We start from the raw sequence: 18,926 nt of genomic DNA on the forward strand, positions 1-18,926 counted from the left end.
TTAGGCCGTAGGACATGACTGTGTTCTTCTGTTGATTTTGCATGTCTTGCACATGTACAAGTGCTTACCACTGTGCTTGGTTCAGGAACTACAAAGAAACAAAACTGTTATTTTATTTTCGGAAAGTGATATGGTTTGACTCTGTGTCCCCACCCACATCTCATCTGGATTTATAATCCTCACATGCTGAGGGAGGGAGGTGATTGGATCATGAGGGCAGTTTCCCCATGCTGTTCTCATGACAGTGAGTTCTCATGAGATCTGATGCTTTTATGAGTGTTTGGAAGTTCCTCCTTCACTCTTCTCTCTCCTGCTGCCATGTGAGGAAGGTGCCTGCTTCTCCTCTGCCTTCTGCCGTGATTGTAAGTTTCTTGAGGCCTCCCCAGCCATGTGGAACTGTGAATCAATTAAACCTCTTTCCTTTATAAATTACTCAGTCTTGGGTATTTCTTTATGGCAGTGTGGAAAAAGACTAATATAGGAAGCATGTCTTTTAGTGGTTCATCTCCTTATATTGGTAAATGGGAGCAGAAGGGGTTGACTACAGGATATCTCTGATCCTGTCCACATTCTCAGCTCTGTGATTTTTCAAGGGAAGTGCTGCTTCTCCCAGTAATGAAGAGGCATCTTGGTTCACACCCTGTCCCTTGTCTGGACAGCATATGCATAATTAGCTCATTTTCTTCTAAGACTCTTTGTTTAAGAGGGTTTGGTAGATTTGCTAACTCAGTTGCTTGTTTATAACTCTTGTCATACAGTCAATTACAGAAGTCTTTGAATGTTACTGAAAATGTGTTTGGCTTAATCAGTTCCGACAGTGGTGGGGACAGATTGAGAATCTGCGTGCCCTACAAAGAAGCTGCCAATGGGCTTGGCTCAGGATGGATCTCTTTGCATTATCAGGGTGACTGTGCTGAGAAATTTCACCTCTCCGCAAACCACTCTGTCACCTCTACCAGCAAGTTAAGCAGAAATGGCATTTAGAAATTTTAGGAGCCCAGAAAACTTCCTCTAAACTTTAACAGCAGCAGCAACCACCACCACCACCACCAAATAGTGCAGTCGAGAGCAGAGGAACTCAGCAGGTGCTGGAGTCAGATTTCCGGGTTCAAATACCAGTGACACCACCTCTTAGGCATGTGACTTGGGCAAATGACTTAACTCCTTTATGCCTCAGTTTCTTTATCTCTAAAACAGCATCAGATAAACGATAATAGAACACAGCTCAGGGTGGGGAAGCACTTGCATGAGAATATGTGTGAGGCACTCGTCCAGCACCTGGCACATGGTAAGCATTCAGTGAAGGTGAGGAGTCACATTCACTCCCTTGTGCCAGGCACAGAGATCATTTCTCTACAGAGTTTAGCACTAACACGTGAGCTAACAAGTACTGAGAGCTTGTGTCATGCCAGGATTTCCTCTAAGTGCTCGTGAAAGTTAATTTTAGGTGTTAATTTGGCTGGGTTAAGGAATTCCTAGAACCCTGATAATGCGTTGTTTGTGGGTATGTCTGTGAGGTGTTTCCAGAGGAGATTAACTTGTGAGTTTGAGTGGACTAGGTGGGGATCATTTAATTGGCTGGGGCCCTGGAGAGAACAAAAACAGAGAAAAGGTGAATATGTCCATCTAACAGTGGGAGCTGTGATACACATTTCCTTGGGCAACAAATTCAGGCTCCTAGTCTTGGGACTCCAGGACTTACATCAGTGGCACACACTGAGAGTGGTCTCACACTGAGAGTTTCACCATCAGCTTCTTTGGTTCCCAGGCCTCGGTTCTTAGACTGAGCCACAACACCAGCACCCCAAGGTCTCCAGGTTACAGACAGCCTGCCCTGGGACTTCTCAGCCTTCAAAATCGTGTGAGTCAATTCTCCTAGTAAGTCCTCTTTCATATATCTCTCTCTATCCTGTTGCTTCTCTCTCTGTGGGGAATCCTGACTAATACAGTGCTCTACCCATATTAACTCATTTTAATCTTCAGAAAAATTTAATAAATTAAAAACATGTTTTTATTTCATAGAAGAGGAATCTGAGGACTAGCAGAGTCTGGACATGAGCCCCACATTTATCTTACTACAAAGCAAATGCCTAAGATCACAGCTTTAAGAGTAGCTACTGCTTGTCATTCTGCCCTGGGCCAGTGACCTCATAATGGAAGCTTGGCTGTTCTTCCAGAAGCTGGGGTGCTGGAGACTGAGAGAGGAAAAGAACTGCCTTTGCAATCTTTGACGGCGGAGACACTAAGTCAGAATTTTGTGATTTCGTATAGTATTTTGACAAATGTGTAAAATGCCCAGAATGTGTAAGCTGCTAAACGAACATCCTGGCCCTGGATATGGAGGTGAGAAAGATGTTTTCTCCCCTTCTCCAGCACCAGCATTCATTCTGACATGACTGTTTCTTCTGTTCTTCTTCCTTCTCCTTCCTCTCCTTCTCCTGCTCCTCCTTCTTATTCTTTTCTCCCTTCTTTTAAATCCACTTCAATGTCTGTTCTACCATTTACCTTTTTCAGGCAGCATGCTTAATAAGAATGCAAAATGTTTTGGAATGTCACTACTTAAAAATGTAGCTCCACAGGCTGGTGGTGTTGGCCTCCCCTGGTAACTTATCAGAAACATGGAATCTTAGACCCCACCCCAGTTCTCCGAATCAGAACCTGCATTTTAACAAGATCTCTAGGTAATTTGTGTGCACATTGAAGTCGGAAAAGCGATGGGCTAGAAGGAATATGAACTTTGGCATCTGAAAGAAATAAACTTGAATCCCAGCTTCTCCATTTATTATCTGTGTTGCCTTGGAAAAATTGCATAACATTTCTGACATTGTTTTCTAATCTATAAATTGAACTTCATAATATCTTGTAAATTGTTTTAAGAATTGGTGATAATAAAGTTAACTACATTTAATCCTCTGTACCTGGTACAGTGTGAAATGTTTAACATCTATATTCTTTCTCATTTCAACCTCACAACGAAACTATTAAGTTTATGCTGACTACATCTCTTGATGCAAATGAAAAAGTTTAATTTACGAGCAGGAAGTGCCATGCCCAGGGTTGCAAGTCGGTAAGTGATGAAATCAGCACTTGGCAGAGCTTTGGTTCCCCAAAGAGTGGAGCGGATGATTATTATAATAATTCCATCCAGAATGGAGAGATGTCTTGGTATTCACTTTTTTATTTCTTTAACTTCCATGTGTCTTTCCAACACCATTCAAATTATTTCACATTCCTTGTTTCATTCACCTGGTGTTATGCAATGTATAGAATGTCATTATTTAGTGTCTATAAAGCAATATCCTCTCTAATGAGTGAAACATGCTTCTCAAAGCCCATTGGGTTGTGAGCAATATGGCTGTCAGAAATCAAATCAGTTGAACATCTGATAGTGGCCTCCAAGGGTGTGGTTCTTCGCCTGATAAAATTTCCTCCCTCCTCTCCTCCAGGGCAATTGGAAGGGAACTAACTTTGCTCCTCTGAGATCTGACCCCTTCCAAACCTGGCTAAAGCCAGGGCTACTCCTTTACCCATCCAGGTGTCTGTAAGGTGGCAAGACGTCTTTTTCTCTTTTAGGGCTGTGTCTGAAAAAGACCGTCTCAAGGGAATCCTAAATGGAGTCTTCTCCTTGGCCACATTACTTCTCACTCTGGCCCACTTGGCCCCATTTGAGAAGCTTGTGAGAGAGCATCATGACCATTCCTCTCAGCAGCATCCAAGACGGATCTTGCTCAGAGGATACTAACTCGGTTTTGTTTGTAATTGTATTACAAGGAGTTTTGTCAATGTTTCTAGACCTAGGATGCTTTAAGAATGATTAGGATTAATCAGGTTATAAATCCTTGCCAGGAGTCATGAATGGCATCATCTCATAGTCCCTTTTTAAGGAATAAAAGTGACCCAGACAGATGTTCTGCTAAGGATGTGCTGAGTGTGTTACAGGCATGGGAATTCTTTGGGTCTGCATGGAGCCATTAATGAATTAGGAGCAGGCAGAGGAGGCTTTCAAAAGAAGGGGAACTCTGCTGCAAGATCAGAAAGAGGCTTCACTAGATTCTTATAAAAAGAACATAATGAGGCCGGGCGCGGCGGCTCACACCTGTAATCCCAGCACTTTGGGAGGCTGAGGAGGGCGGATCACGAGGTCAGGAGACGGAGACCATCATGACCAACACGGTGAAACCCCGTCTCTACTAAAAATACAAAAGGAAATTAGCCGGGCTTGGTGGCGGGCACCTGTAGTCCCAGCTACTCTGGAGGCTGAGGCAGGAGAATGGCGTGAACCCAGGAGGCGGAGCTTGCAGTGAGCCGAGATCGCGCCACTGCCCTCCAGCCTGGGCGACAGAGGGAGACTCGTCTTAAAAAAAAAAAAAGAAAGAAAAAGAAAAAAGAAAAAGAAAAAAGAGAAAGAAAAAAGAACATAATGAAATGAGATGTGACCTCATACTTTAATCTTGATTTCCAAAGGGAGCTCATCTCCCCAAGTCCTTCTCCCTGTCTCTGTGAAGTCCTCTGCACGATGGCCACCAGCAGCTGATAAAGATGAACAACGCCTGCATGCTTCATCTAGTGTGCTCATAAGGGATGCAAGAGGAATAGAGGAAGGGGCTGAGGAGTCGAGATTGATTTTGACATTGAAATGTGATGGCTGCTATGGGATGATGTGTGTCCTGCCCTGGGGATAGCCCTCCTACACAGAGCACCTTGTTTTAATTCACGTATGTTTTTCTGTGCTCTCTCAAACTGGTTATGCAGTTGAGGCTTAATCTTTTTATTTTTCTTCGAGACAGAGTCTCGCTCTGTCACCCAGGCTGGAGTGCAGTGGCGCCATTTCGGCTCACTGCAAGCTCCACCTCCTTGGTTCAAGCGATTTTCCTGCCTCAGCCTCCAGAATAGCTGGGACAACAGGCACATGCCACCGTGCCCAGATAATTTTTTGTATTTTTAGTGCAGACAGGGTTTCACCATGTTATCAAGGGTAGAAAATGGTCCACCTGGAAAGAAGAAAAAATATCTAAGATACACATGCATTTGGAGTTTTCAAGTCCTTCAGTGAACAAACGGACTAAAGGCTCTCAGTGACACATCAGATGTATGGGGCCCATGTAGCATGGGAAGCTTGAGTTGCAGATCTAGCCGTCGGGGGGCTTCCGGTATTCCATGATGCCATCGCATTGATTCCCACAATCCGAAGCTGATCCACCTGACGTGGGGGAAATGGAGGCACAGCCCAGCTTCTTAAGCAGCTCACCCTTAAGCACTCCAGTGCAGAGTGAAGCCGAGCCTGTTCGCTGTGGGCAACGCTCTAAGAGGGGATAGTCATTACTCTGTACCTTACAATGAGGAGAAATTTGGGGGGTAAAGTTATGTAACATTTTACTTAAGTTTTCTGAAATCAGCTTGAAAGGGTGTAGGTTAATATCTCCAGTGGTTTTAGCGTGAACTGTGACTTAAAAGGGTCTCTCATTATGAGGGTCAAAATTTAAAAAATGTGTTCTTGATTATATTTTATCAAATTAGCAGAGAAACTCACTTTAGATATTTTCTTAAAACAATTAATTAACAACATGGTGTCAGATGAAGCTAGGTGTCTGGAGTGGCGCCGGGGCCTCTGAGAGACTGAAAGGGCCTGGAGTCCTCTGTGAGGCGCCCTCACATGGGCTCTGAGATGTGTGGTGTCCACATGCAGCCTCTCGGTGCTTGTTCAGTTGACTGATCCAGTTTGTTCTTATATAAAACTTTTATAAAACTATATTACTAAATATTTTTAAACTGGCTACTTTACATTTTGTACTGCCTAAAATGTTACAAAAACTTACGTAACTTGTATATGTTGCCAAGAATATTGGCCCATGTCTATATGGCACCCCATGGCCAGATCATTTAAGGAATGACGGAGGTGGAATGAATGTACACGGCCATCACTGTTTCTCATGACAAACTCTTCCTCCCATGCCCAAGAAGAGTCTCAAAACAGGTATGAAAGAATGAAAGACAGGGCTCTCTAACCTTCGTGTAAGGAAGTGACTTTTTTTTAATAGTAAGTTTTCATCTTATTTTAAAAATATATATTAATTATAGAAAATTTGGAAAATACAGGTAAGCAGAATAACACAAACAGTAATACTAATAACAACTAACTAACCAGTACTCCCACAGTCCAGTGACTAAACAGTGATTACGCAGCGAAGTTTCTTTCCAAATACTTCACCCTGTACCCCTCATGGTCTACATTTTCAAAAATGCATCTTACGACACATACTGTTTTTCTACCTAGTTTTTCATTGAACATGTTATTTTTCATGTGATGATTCTTCTTCCATACAGGTCAGCTAAACTTTTCTGTAAGGGGCTGAATAGGAAATATTTCAGGCTCTGTTTCAACTACTCAAATGCTGCTGTTGTAGGATGAAAAGGGCCACAGATGCCACATAAAAGATCAAGCATGGCTGTGTTCCAATAAAACTTTATTTATGGGCACTGTAATTTGAATTTTGTATAATTTTCATATAATGTCATGTATTATTCTTCTTTTAATTTTTTTTCAACCATTGGAAAGTATAAAACCCACAGCTTGCAAGCCACACACAATGGCAGCCGGCCTCAGCTGGCTGGTCAGTTGTTGTCAGCTGACCCTTGTCCCACAATGTCCCCTCGAATGGCAGCATGGTATTTTAGTGCACTGTACATTCTTAATGTATGCAATTTCACAATGCCGAACAGGTAGCTTACTTCCTTTTTACTTCTTGCTCTTTTAAAGTCTACCATAATGAATGCCTCTGTGTACAATTGCTGGATTAAAATGTATTCCCATTCCCAATGATTTTGCTTTGTATTTTCAGAATGCCTAAAAGGCAGCACCCACATGCCTAGAACTCATTGGCGATGAAGGGGTGACACACACACAAGGAAAGGGGGCCAAAAACAGAGGGCATGTTAATCAGCAGGTCCCTGACGCTGCCAGGAAAAGGCTGGTAAAGGAGCAGACGCACAAGCTGCCAGGATAGAGGAGGAAGCAAAACTTTGTGTCCTCATTCCCATTCTTCGACAAAAATAGCAGAATTTCTAGAAGGGGAATCAGTTTTTTTGCCAGGCCCTGGTCTTCAGCTTATGTCTGTCCCATCAGGTTACAGTAGAATCATAAGGGAAATCATTCACGGGTCCTTGCTCATGTGACTGCTCCGTGAAGGTGAAGCCCCAGCGGTCATCCTCAGACAGACCCGTCACGCTGGGCAGGGGAGGGCTTCGGTCTCCTCTGCTGCTTGCGTGCAGGATCCAGAGCTCCTGCCAATATAGTGACAAGCCCTGGTCACCTGCCCCAGCCTCCCTTCACTCATGGTGTTTTATGCTTTGGGGTCTCCATGTTCTTTCCTGCTGGAGGGCTTTGTCAGGGCCTCCTCTTCTATCGAACACTTCTAACAACAACCAACCGGAAAATGGAAAGGATTGGAGTCTGTCTCCATCCTTTATATCCACAGGCTCCTTCACTCACCTGGAATTGCATCGGCTCCTGGGCGGTCAGCTGTGCAGACACAGGGAGCACTGTGCAGGGAGCCTTCCTGTGTGCTGAAGGATTCCTAGCGCCCCACCCCAGGACTAGGCCCATCAGCTCAAATAAAAGCAATTTTCAAGAGATTTTCTGGAATTATGAAGACCTGATGAAGATTACATGCTGTCATCAGAGAGTCTCTTACCAAAAAAGGACTGATTTTTCAGTCAACCAGCTACGTAAGCCAATACAAGTGTTCAATGAATGATGTTTGTGGAGTGCTTCGTCATTTACTTCGCATGCATGAATACTAGACTTGCTCCAGCTGCAGTCTCCTCACCTTCCCTGTGTTCCTTACACCAGCCTGTCTTGGCCAGAACAATGAGGCAGGGACCTGACCTCTGTCCACACCTCTTCTGCCCTGGGCCCAGTGCCCAGAGCTCCTGCAGGCGGCATCTCATTCATCATTAGAACGACCCTGGATTGATTTCCTGGGGCTTCAATAGTGAAACATCAAAAGAGGTGTGCCTGAAACAACAGAAACCTACTGTCTCACAGTTCTGGGGACTGGAATTCCAAGATCAAGGTGTCAGCAGGGTTGGTTCCCCCTGAGGGCTACGAGTGAAAATCGGTTCCAGGGCTTTATCCTGGCTTCTCATGGTTTTCTGGAAATCTTTTGTCATTTCTCGACTTGTGGACTCATCTCCTTAATCTCTCCCTTCATCTTCACATCGTGTTCTCCCTGTATGGGTGTCTGTGTCCACAGTCTCCATTTTCAGAAGGTCACCATCTATATTGAATTAGAGACCTACTCTTTTTCACTATAACCTCATTTTAACTAATTACATCTGCAATGCGCTTGTTTCCAAATAATTCAGTCTGAGATCCTGGGGGACTTCAACATATGAATAGGATTTCAACATATGAATTTGAGGGAAAAGAACTCAACCTCAGCAAACTTTATGCAGCAGACTTTGCTATCTCTACTTTAAAGAGGATGACAATGTCATGAGAAAATTGATAATTTAGTATGGCCACCTAGCTCAGAAGTCTGACTTCAAAGCCGAAACTTTGTCTGGTAAACCTTGCTACTTCTGAACAGAGAGCAACCACTCTCCCTGACTGTGTTCAAGTCAGCTTTGAGGGTTTGCTGTGGACACAGGCTCACTGGAGCCTGAGGTGAGTAAGTTCTGATGTCTGTTGCCAGCCCTTCTCCCTCGGGCTTGTCTCTCATTCATGTGAACACACTCATTTATTAGCTGTCTTTGCTCCAATAAAGACAAAGCTAAAATGTGTATCCCAGATAGCTGATTTCAGGGGCTTTTAGTTTTCTGCCAAATTCAATTCTGGTGAAATCTCTCCTGCATTTTGTTAGTAGGGAGGTAAGGGGCCCACTTAGATGCTTTTTGTGGGCTGCATTTTTAAATGAATGCAGCTGGGTATTTTGATTAAATGCATATTGAAATCCACTTATAACTAGTCAACCAAGACAATGAAAGGGACTCAATGGACCATTAAGATTGTTTTCTAAAATTTTTCAAGTTAAACAATTCATTAGGATATTGTTATGCTCTGATATCTCCTAGAAGTGGGGACTGAGCCCCAGGACCAGTGACACGTGCTGGCCTATAGGCAACAGCCCTGTCCAATGTAGGAGGTCTCGGCCAAAAGTGCTGCTTCTTCCAAGATGGAAATAACTGCTGAAAGAGATTTCAGGGCTATGCTCGATGTGTATCAGGTGCTTAGTGAATTATAAATGGAATCATCAACATGGTTTTGCACAATTCAAAGCAGTTCTGGAGCTGGGGCTGAGGCTTCTCCATCAGTTCAGCAACAGATGTGAAGTGTCCACATTCTCGAATGTCTGCTCATTTCTGTGGATTCTCAAAGCGATCCTTTTCCTTGAGATCATGTTATTTGGATGCTGCAAGGGACATTCCTGGGTGGCACACACAAATCCCCACATCTCCTGATTGATTCTGTGCTGTGACTTTATGTCAGCTCTAGGGTGGAGAATGAAAAGTGTCCAATGTTCCCTCAGTTGATGAGCATATCCACATATGCACCGTGAACTAGGTGCAGAAGTCACAGACATCAAAGGCATGCTGTTCTCCTGCCTTGCTCACAGTCTGGAGGGGGAGACAGACAGACAAGTGAGTGTAACCCAGTGTGAGGGCCACCCTGAGAACTACAGTCCATGGAGGAACATCATGCCTAAGTAGGAGACGGGGAAGGTCAGAGAGGAGTTCCTGGGAGAGAATCTTGGAATTGAGAGTTGGAGAAATTTAACGGTTAAGCAGGAAAAGGATGCCGAGAGGGCATTGTAAGCAGAAAGAATGAGCTATAAAGCCTTTGAGGAGTGAGCACAGAGGGTGCTGTGTTAGAGAACCACAATGAACTCCATATGGATAGAGTATATACAAGACAGCAAAGGAGAAGTTTACAAAGCTTTTACAGTCCTGACAGAGAAAATAAAACAAAATGTCTTCAAGCTCAGTGGCTCATTATTTACCTACCCGCAGCCATAAAATCTCATCTTTTCTTGGGGACAACCAGGACCTATGACCAGAGTAGTTAGGCAATTTGGCTTCCAGAAAGATGGAGATTTGTGCCAGAATGATCTCTGGACTCCCCATCTTCCCTCGAAGGGCTCTTCTTTGTAAATCAGAAAGTGCTCTATGCAGGAAGATTGAAGAATTAGTTAATATTCCTGAAGACTAGTAAAAATATATATTTAATTTTAGAATTTAAAGTTTTTTACCTTGAGAGTTACCAGGTCAGACAACCCATCCAACACATGATTAGCAGGGTCATTTTTCGCCTTTGCAATGCAATGTCACCAAAGGCATTTACTATCTGTCACATGCCAAGCAGTTCCAGAGCTGCCCTGGGGTCTCTGGGTTTTCTTATCCACATTTGATTACCTAGCCATCACATTCAGATTAACTCAACCCCTTTAGGCTGATCATGCTCCCTGATAACTATTTATTTAAGCTTCCTTAAACTTTTTCAGCATTGTATATTTCTTAGTATGTCAGAATTCCAGTGAGAGTTATCTTCTCGGAAATCATATAAGCTTCAGGAGGTTCGTATACCACTTTCTGTAGTACCTGGGGCCGTGCTTTCCTGGAACCTCAAGGGTGACCCAAAATGAATAAATGAATGAAGTACTCCTGGTACGTTGAGCTTTCTTCTTCAAAATTCTAGAATCTTGCCTGTTTAAAACTAATGAAAGCTTTTATTTATAAAGCAAACGAATGTGGTACACTCTGCTTTAACACTTGACTGATATTATTTTACTTAATGTTTATGAGTATCCAGGCAGGTAGCTTTGTAGTTAACAGCATAACCTCTGGAGTCACAGTGATTGGCTGGAATTCTTGCTCTGCTATTTGGTAGCTGTGTGTCCTTGGATTAGAAATCAGAATTGTTTTCTTGTGTTGACATGAGACCAAAAGTGCTTCCTAAAAGGCCACAGTTGTTGCTGCTTAGGAGAATGCAAAACTGATTTCTTCTGTTAGATATGCCAGCAATTATTTGAAGAGACATCTTGTGTTCCCCAAATATTCAAAAGCTAAGGTCCTTTATATTTTCTTCTCATAGTATAGTTTTGTAATCTTTCTCCAACCTCTATCAGGGCCTCAGTTGTCTATACTATCCTGATCCGAGGCAGGCTGTCTGTTTCCTCGCTGTGTTATTATGTGGGTGGAGACTAGACATTATGCCTTCCTATCTCTGCATGATGTTGGAGTTATCAGAGCTCAGGAGTCTGATTCTCTCACTCAGTTACCTATAAGTATGGCAACGCTACTCAAATGACTGAAGCATTCTGGGTATCATTTCCTCACTTGTAAAAGGAGAAACTGAGGTTGCAGTTCTGAGGTGCAGGGGCTGTGATGCTAGGGTTGCTTACAGTCCCCTTCCAGGTGGCCCATTTCCTAGGCCACTTGTATCATGGCAGTTGACTTCTTCAAGGTCAGCAGGACTTGTGGTGTTCTACTATAAGGATTACATCTCTGTAGCAGGTGGATGAATACATTCAGCTTCCATTACATGCTGCCGGGCCTGTACTCGACTCTGGACTGTACTCTGAAAACTTCAGGAGCCTCGAATATTTAAGAAAGCCCACAGTGAGTACCTCCTTCATGGCCCTGCGTGGGGGGCAACTGGTGATGCCGTGGACCTTTGAAGCCCACCCCTCCTTTGTGGGGAGACAGGCACACTGGAAACTTCTTGGATGTTGGGGGTTAGACAATCCCCAAGCTAATTATGTGAACCTGGGGAAATTACCTAGCCTCCCTGAGCCTAAGAATTAAATGCACAATACTTGTTTGTTGAGTGAAGAAATGGCATTGGGTTGGTGCCCGTGGAGCTATCAGGGTGCAGCCTAATGTGCCGTGATTCCAGGTGGCGGGCAGGTGAACAACAAGCTATGAAAGTTGGGAATCACAGAACATTGCAAGAAATCATGTTCAGAAGGTCAGGACAGGAGCTTTTGGAATTTCAAATACCAGAATAAAGCATTCTGGCTCTTTTCCTGTAATTCAAAGTGTCCAAAAGTGTGCTTATTATAACACGAGATCAAAGAAATATTGATAGAAAGGTGTCAACAAGGTTATAGGAGCAGTTGAAAAACACCGGGTTAAATAAAGTCTAATTGTTTGCTTTACTGTATAGTTGCTTAGCATCTTCCTACATCTTTAAATATGCATGTTGTAATCTCTAAAGCAAGGAGATATGTTTTGCAACCATCCCAAACCGATTTGATCACTGTTTTTTTTTTTTTTTTTTTCCAGAGAGAATATCCCGGGGCTGGCAACAGGGAACCAGTGTTATTTAATGGAAGGACTTTCAAGAACTTTGAGCAAGAGGATGTTTAGCGAGGATATGCTTTCCTGGAAACAATATCTATTGGCTCTTCCTCTTTTCTTTAAAACCACAGAGAACTAGCCCATCCTCTTCTCTATTGGGTGATCCCTTAGGTCCATGAAGACTGCTATTGTTTCTAGCTTTCGTTTTTTTCATCCATGCTAAATGTCTCCAGATCTATGAGCTGGCTCTCAAATGCTAGCCTGTTTACATTTCCCTTACCATCTGGTGGTCAGAACTGAATTTGAATTCTAGGTGCATTTTGGCATAAGCTAGAAAGAATGGACCCAATTTTCTTACATATAAAGTGAGCTGGGCAGGTGGGGTTGGTTTCCTTTTCCTTTAGTCTTAATTATGTAACTTAATTATAAAAAATGTACCTGTCTTCCAAACATGGTCAGTCATGAAATCTGGGACTTTTTTTCTAGGACAGAAAAAGTACACTGATTTCTTTTCTTGAAAGCTTAACAGCCTGGAATATTTTAGGCACAAGGACATGAAGGGCTGGGAGAGGAAGGCAAATGAATTTTGTGCTTTATACCAAAGCCAGGCTTTTTCTGGTTTTACTAATGGAAGGTGATTATAGAACATTTTAATGTCAGAAATATTTGAAAGCCATTATGCTTCTCCGCAGATCTTAAAGCTCTCCTACTTAATGACTAGTGCCTTGGATAAACCAGTGTGCATGCTCTACCTCTCTCTCTCTCTCACACACACACATACACATACACCACACTCTGAATATAACAGTAAGAAGCTGATTCTGCTATTGTTTGTCAGGCCTACAACAACCCCTCTGTGTTGTCGGAGGCGCCGAGCACGTGGTGCATTCTTTAGCAGTACTTAGACACGCTGACATAAAATACAAAGATGATCCAATTACACTTTCTGCAACTGCATCTCATTCTGCTAATGCTTACAAATTAAGGGTGTCTGTCACTGCCTACATGAGCCTGTACAGAGAGCATCTCCAATCTCATGAATTTTAGAGTATGCTCCACAGAAATGCAGAAACCAATTCAACGGCAAGGAGTTGACACACAGCTCATAATCCCTGTCTAGTCAGTATGAAAATCTGTCTGTGCAAGGAATGCAAAATGTAGTCACCCATGGAGTCATGGGATATCAGGAGTGTTATCTTACCAGATCAGAGGTAGTGCTTTACTGACATGAAGTACTTAAAGTGGAATTGTTTTCTGGGTTGAAACGTGTATGTGCTCAGCTAATTTCAATCAGCACCATTTAGTTGTTGTGCTTTGCTTTTTGAAACTTTCTGAAACCAATTACCTTCTCAATTGCTTCCATGATATCTCTTTCAGAGAGTTGTGGGTTCTTATTTTGGAGACAGGAGTTGGGAGCAGCGTTATAGCTTGTCCGTGAGCTCAGGACCCTGAATTACTCGACTTATATGCCCAGCGTGGGGGCCTCCTCCACTTGCTTGAGTACCTGGCTCCTGAGTCCTTCATTAGTTGACTAACTAGGTTGGAAATGTTTCAATGATCTGAAAACATCCATTCAGTCTTATCTAATATATCCTTTCTTCTTTGGGCTAAATGTTAACAGATCCTTCGTTCATTCTTCAAATACAGCTCAGTTCCCAGGGCTTTCTTCTGCACTAATGAGTCAAAAGCTCTGCTGCATCCAACAGTGAGAAAGCAGATGTGTCCCCCTCATTCAGAATGCCCAAACTCTCTTACTGTGGCTTAAGGGGCTATAACCTTCTGCCTCACCCTTCATACCATAAGCTCATGCAGACTACAAAGCCAACTAATGCTAACCATCCTTCCTGGTTGTTTTTAAAGCAATTTCTATTAAACCTATTTAGTCCACCTTTAGGCAGTTGCCTTCTGAATTCAGGTTCATACCATTACATTTCCTCCTGCTGCAATGTTATTTTCAGCCTGTCTTTTAAGCCTGTCCAGATTTTTGTGAATGCTATTACTGAGTTTCCATGCACAAGGTTCCTCTCACAGATGAATCATGCCCAAATTTGACAAGTGTACTTTCTACGTCTTCCACTACAATTTCTCAGAAACGAATAGGCTTCTACTTCTACTAACATTAGTGAGTGGCATAAGCCTGAATGAAATAGATTATGACTCTTGACTGGCTGAATATACCATAAAAGCTTAAAACACAAAATGTTTTTCCAACATAGATGCTAGAAATGAGAGTAAAGCTAAAATTCCCCAGCCATACACCCCATGTGGCCTCCAGCACTCTATGTTTAGTTGCCCAGATATCAGCACACATGGCTGTGATGGAGCCAGGAGGTGGGTGCTTCAGTCTGGACTCCCCACTTTCTATCTTGTGTACCACTCTCTAACTTGTTTTGGGCAAGTCAGTTTTTTTGAGCCTACCTTTCCCCCTCTATGGTGTGTAGGTAATAACACCAGTCAGACTTACCTGAAAGTTGTGTGAATGAAAAGCATAATCTGTATGTCAGCCCTGAAGATATACGTATGTCAGAAACTACTATAAAGAGATCATTGGCTGGGCACGGTGGCTCACACCTGTAATCCTAGCACTTTGGGAGGCTGAGGTGAGTGGATCACCTGAGATCAGGAGTTCGAGACCAGCCTGGCCAACAAGGTGAAACCCTGTCTCTACTAAAAATACAAAAATTAGCTGGGCATGGTGGTGGACGCCTGTAATCCCAGCTACTCGGGAGGCTGAGGTAGGAGAATTGCTTGAACCTAGGAGGCGGAGGTTGCAGTGAGCTGAGATGGCGGCATTGCACTCCAGCCTGGGTGATAAGAGCAAGACTTCGTCTGAAAAAAAAAACAAAACAAAAAAGATCATCATTAGTTTCCTTTCATCTCATGATGTAGAAACAGATGTTGGAATCCTTCCACATACTTATCTAAGAAAATCTCTGGCTTTTTTTTTTTTTTTTTTTTTTTGAGATGGAGTCTTACTCTTGACGCCCAGGCTGGAGTGCAGTGGCACCATCTGGGCTCATTGCAACCTCCGCCTCCCGGGTTTGAGAAATTCTCCTGCCTCAGTCTCCTGAGTATCTGGGATTACAGGCACCCACCACCACGCCTGGCTAATATTTTAAATATTTTTAGTAGAGACAGGGTTTCACCATGTTGACCAAGCTAGTCTCAAACTCCTGACCTCATGTGATCTACCCACCTTGGCCTCACAAAGTGCTGGGATTACAGGCATGGGCCACTTTTCTATTTGTTTATTTTTGTGTTGGTTTTTCTATTTTTGGTGTTTCCGGATCATGGACTTTGAAAAACTTCTTGGCTGAGCAAATTAGTGTCCTTGTTTCAGTAGCTTCTGCTTGAAGATTTCTGCTGTAGGCAATGAGCCAATTTGCCAGAAAATATCCAGTGATGCCCTGCAGGTTCATGGTGGATGGGGACTTTCACTGTTATTTAGAGAAACCATTGAGTGGATAAAATCCCAAACAGCAAAATCAAATGGGGATTCTGTACACTCGGGAGTGTCGGCTCTGGACAAATTAGGTTGCACCTGATTGTAAGAAGCCAGGCGTTATTAAAATAGAATATAAATATTGACAGAAACGGACTGCTTCTAATCCCCACTGCCGTTGGCCAGGGAGGCCTCTCTTCAGGTTTTCTGAATGGAACTAAATAAGGAGCCCATGTTACTGCGGAAAGGGCACTGTGATTAGGAGACTTTCATGAGCGTCCATGAACGTCTAGGGCTTGGAAACTTCATTTTCAAAATAAGGCTGTTGGATTAGATGATTTTCCCAACCCCTAACCCTCTGTGTTAATGAATGGACTGACTCTATAATCATGTTTCTTGGGCATTTCTGTGGAAACATTGAGCCATCATAAGGGATACCTTCATTCTGATGTAACAAAGCCAGCTGTGTCCACATGAGAAAATTGGCCAGGGCGGGGAGATGGAGGCTGTGTTCAGGCTGGTCCACGCTGGGTCACCCATGTGACCTGCTGCTTAGCAATTCTTTGTCACCATCTTCCCTTCTCAGCCTCTTTTTCCATGCTAAGAGGCATAAATGAAATGATAAAAGTTTGAGCTCTTCTCATGGAATTCTTGTGATACAGATATGTGCTACATGTTCACTATCTCATTGGTCTTCACCATGATAACTGTGGAGTAAGAATTATCAGCAGTTCGCAGATTATGGACTTGAGACTGACAGTTTGGCTTCCCTGTTCCAGGTGGCAAAGCCTGTGGGGTATTCACCTACCTGCTGCATGAAGGCAGCATGGAGGGACTGTGGTGGATTATCTGCAAAGATGGCCCAAATTCTCTCATCCCTGCAGGTACATACAAGGTAAGAACACCTTGACCAGTGGAATATGATGAAAATGCTGCCCAGCCAATTCTAGACAGGGCCTTAAGAGGTCTAGATGCTTCCACATTTGCTTTCTTGGGAGCTCTGAATTATCAAGTAAGAACCACCAGTCTACCCAACCTCCACCCTAAGCTCATTACCCACAAGGCTGTGCAAAATAATAAATCGTTGGTAGGACGCAAAGTTTGGTAGTGGCTTGTTATGTAGTCATGGATAACTGAAGCAGGGATCTCAGCATTTTTTCTTCTCTGAACTAATGTTTAAAGTCAGGATGTAACATATTGTCTCCATGTGACTTTGTTGAACTAAATAAAGAATGCTAATACCAGATGCAGACACTGCCTCTTCTGTTCTCTAAGACTAGGCATTGCTCTGATCAGAAGAGTCAATCCTGGTGAATTTAACTTGAGCCTCAGAATCCTACTCAACACAAAGTTCCAGAGAGAAGAGATTATCAATGCGAATACCTTAGAGATGGTACTGGCTGTGGAATCTGTTATCTCTTGACTAGGTGGTCTCTAAGTTCCTTTCCAATTTTAGTGTTTTCTGTTCTGATTTATCTTTTGGCATTGTGCAGGTGTCATGAGAAAAAAATAATGCCAATGTGTTCTTTAATTCCTTTATCATTAAGTCATAACTTTTCCCAACTCCCAATCTGGTTTTCTTATGGCAATACTTTGGTTTTTGCTTTGTGAAGATGCCAGAATCAGTCAAAACTAAGCTCACTGTCCTTGCTAATATTCTGCCCCAGAGGAGAACTGAAGCTCAGCTATTCACCCTACAGAAAGCCTGAATTTTGTAAATGTTCTGCTTAGAATGAGGAAGAAAGATGAAGAATGAGGAGGAAGAAGGGAGGAACAAGAGAGAGAGGTAAAGCCAACAAGCAGAACAGACCTACATTTGCAGCATCTCCAAGTTTCTGCAACAGCTTTATGTTGTTGTTATGTTTTGTTTTAATAAAAGCACATACCATTTTTTTCGTTACTGTTATATTCTTTTCATAACAGCTCAGCTAAAGACAGATAATGCTGGAGTCAGCTTTTTCTAAGAATTAGTCTCTTCAACCTGGCCATAGAGATTTGGTAGAAGTCATGGGTTTTAATTGAATTTCTCCTAATGGTCTCCCAGGGATGGAAATATGACTGATACAGGCTGACTTTCCCTCTCCCCTTGGTGAAGCTGTATTGCCTCCCACAGAACAGAACGTTCTTTATGTTCTAACCGGGCTTTTCGTAACTCCACTGGAGAGCTGTACAAACCCTAGAGTTGGCAAAGGCTTTTTTGTTTTCTGAAGCCAGACAAATTCTGGACCCAGTTCCTGCTTTCTAGGAAGAAATAGCACATGCATCCAGCCTCTTTCCTGATGAAAAAACACCTCACTCCTTTTTAGATAACTTCTCGTATTGATAATTTTATAGAAATGTACTGTATAAGTGAAAGTCAGCATTTCCATTACACAACAGCCTGCTAGAGCTGCTTCCAAGGGGCAAAGAGTCCTGTCAGCTGTTTGTCCGAGGTGATCTTTCTCTCTTAATCTGTCAGTCTAGACCTTAACAATGTTCCTCAAATACCGGCTCAAGCCCTTCCTTCTCCCAATAACTTTTCCATGGTCTCTGGACCTCCTTAGTCTTCAGTGCCGCTCCTCCTAAGTTTCTGCACCACCTGCCTTCAACACCTAGTCTGTGCTGTAAGCGTGAGTTTTCTTGTGGATTCTTTTTCTCAAGGCAGGCTGGGCGTGGGGAGCTGTCTCTGCAGCATCTTTTGAATATAGATGCCATTTCTCGCTTTTCTTTTCTCTGTACCCTCTATAGTCCTTGAAAATACTGGGCAATTGATAAATTCATGCTAAAAAGGATGACGATCAAGGTAGGGCCAAGCTGCATGGATGAGGGAAGAGTTGCCACCCACACTGGGCACCACAGTTTCCCTGCACAAGTCACTTTCCCGTTGTGGATCTAGGTTTCCATCCTGGTTTTTTTTTTTTTTCCTTTTATTGATTGATTGATTGATTGGTCAGATGACTTGATCTTTATGGGCTGCATGACTCTGTCCTCCCATAGGGTTCAACCTTGGAAACGGGATGGTGTCATTAGAATCCATCTGCCCACAGCCCTCTGTGGGCGGTGCTCTTTTTGGGGGGCTCTGCTCTCACGTGCTGCCTGTGCTGTGGACACAGGTACACTGCCCACTTGCACAGATAGTGTCTTTCTGTAGCCTCCCTGTTTACATGCTTCCCCAAGACTGGATTCTGGGGCCAGGATGAGCCATGCC

General features: G+C 43.2%; 2 long non-coding RNA genes across 2 annotated transcripts; both read left to right on the forward strand.

Annotated features, from left to right (window-relative positions):
- Nucleotides 1-297: 297 nt before the first annotated feature.
- Nucleotides 298-2,913, forward strand: LOC134737880 (uncharacterized). The gene is made up of 3 exons (XR_010123282.1): nt 298-362; nt 1,769-1,861; nt 2,023-2,913. It is a non-coding gene; the product is annotated as an uncharacterized LOC134737880 (long non-coding RNA).
- A 13,333-nt stretch (nt 2,914-16,246) lies between these two features.
- Nucleotides 16,247-17,631, forward strand: LOC129030470 (uncharacterized). Its single transcript, XR_008500663.1, has 2 exons — nt 16,247-16,634; nt 17,407-17,631. It is a non-coding gene; the product is annotated as an uncharacterized LOC129030470 (long non-coding RNA).
- The last annotated feature ends 1,295 nt before the right edge of the window (nt 17,632-18,926 follow it).

Source organism: Pongo pygmaeus, chromosome 12 (assembly GCF_028885625.2).
Source record: "Pongo pygmaeus isolate AG05252 chromosome 12, NHGRI_mPonPyg2-v2.0_pri, whole genome shotgun sequence".
NCBI classification, from domain to species: Eukaryota; Metazoa; Chordata; class Mammalia; order Primates; family Hominidae; genus Pongo; species Pongo pygmaeus.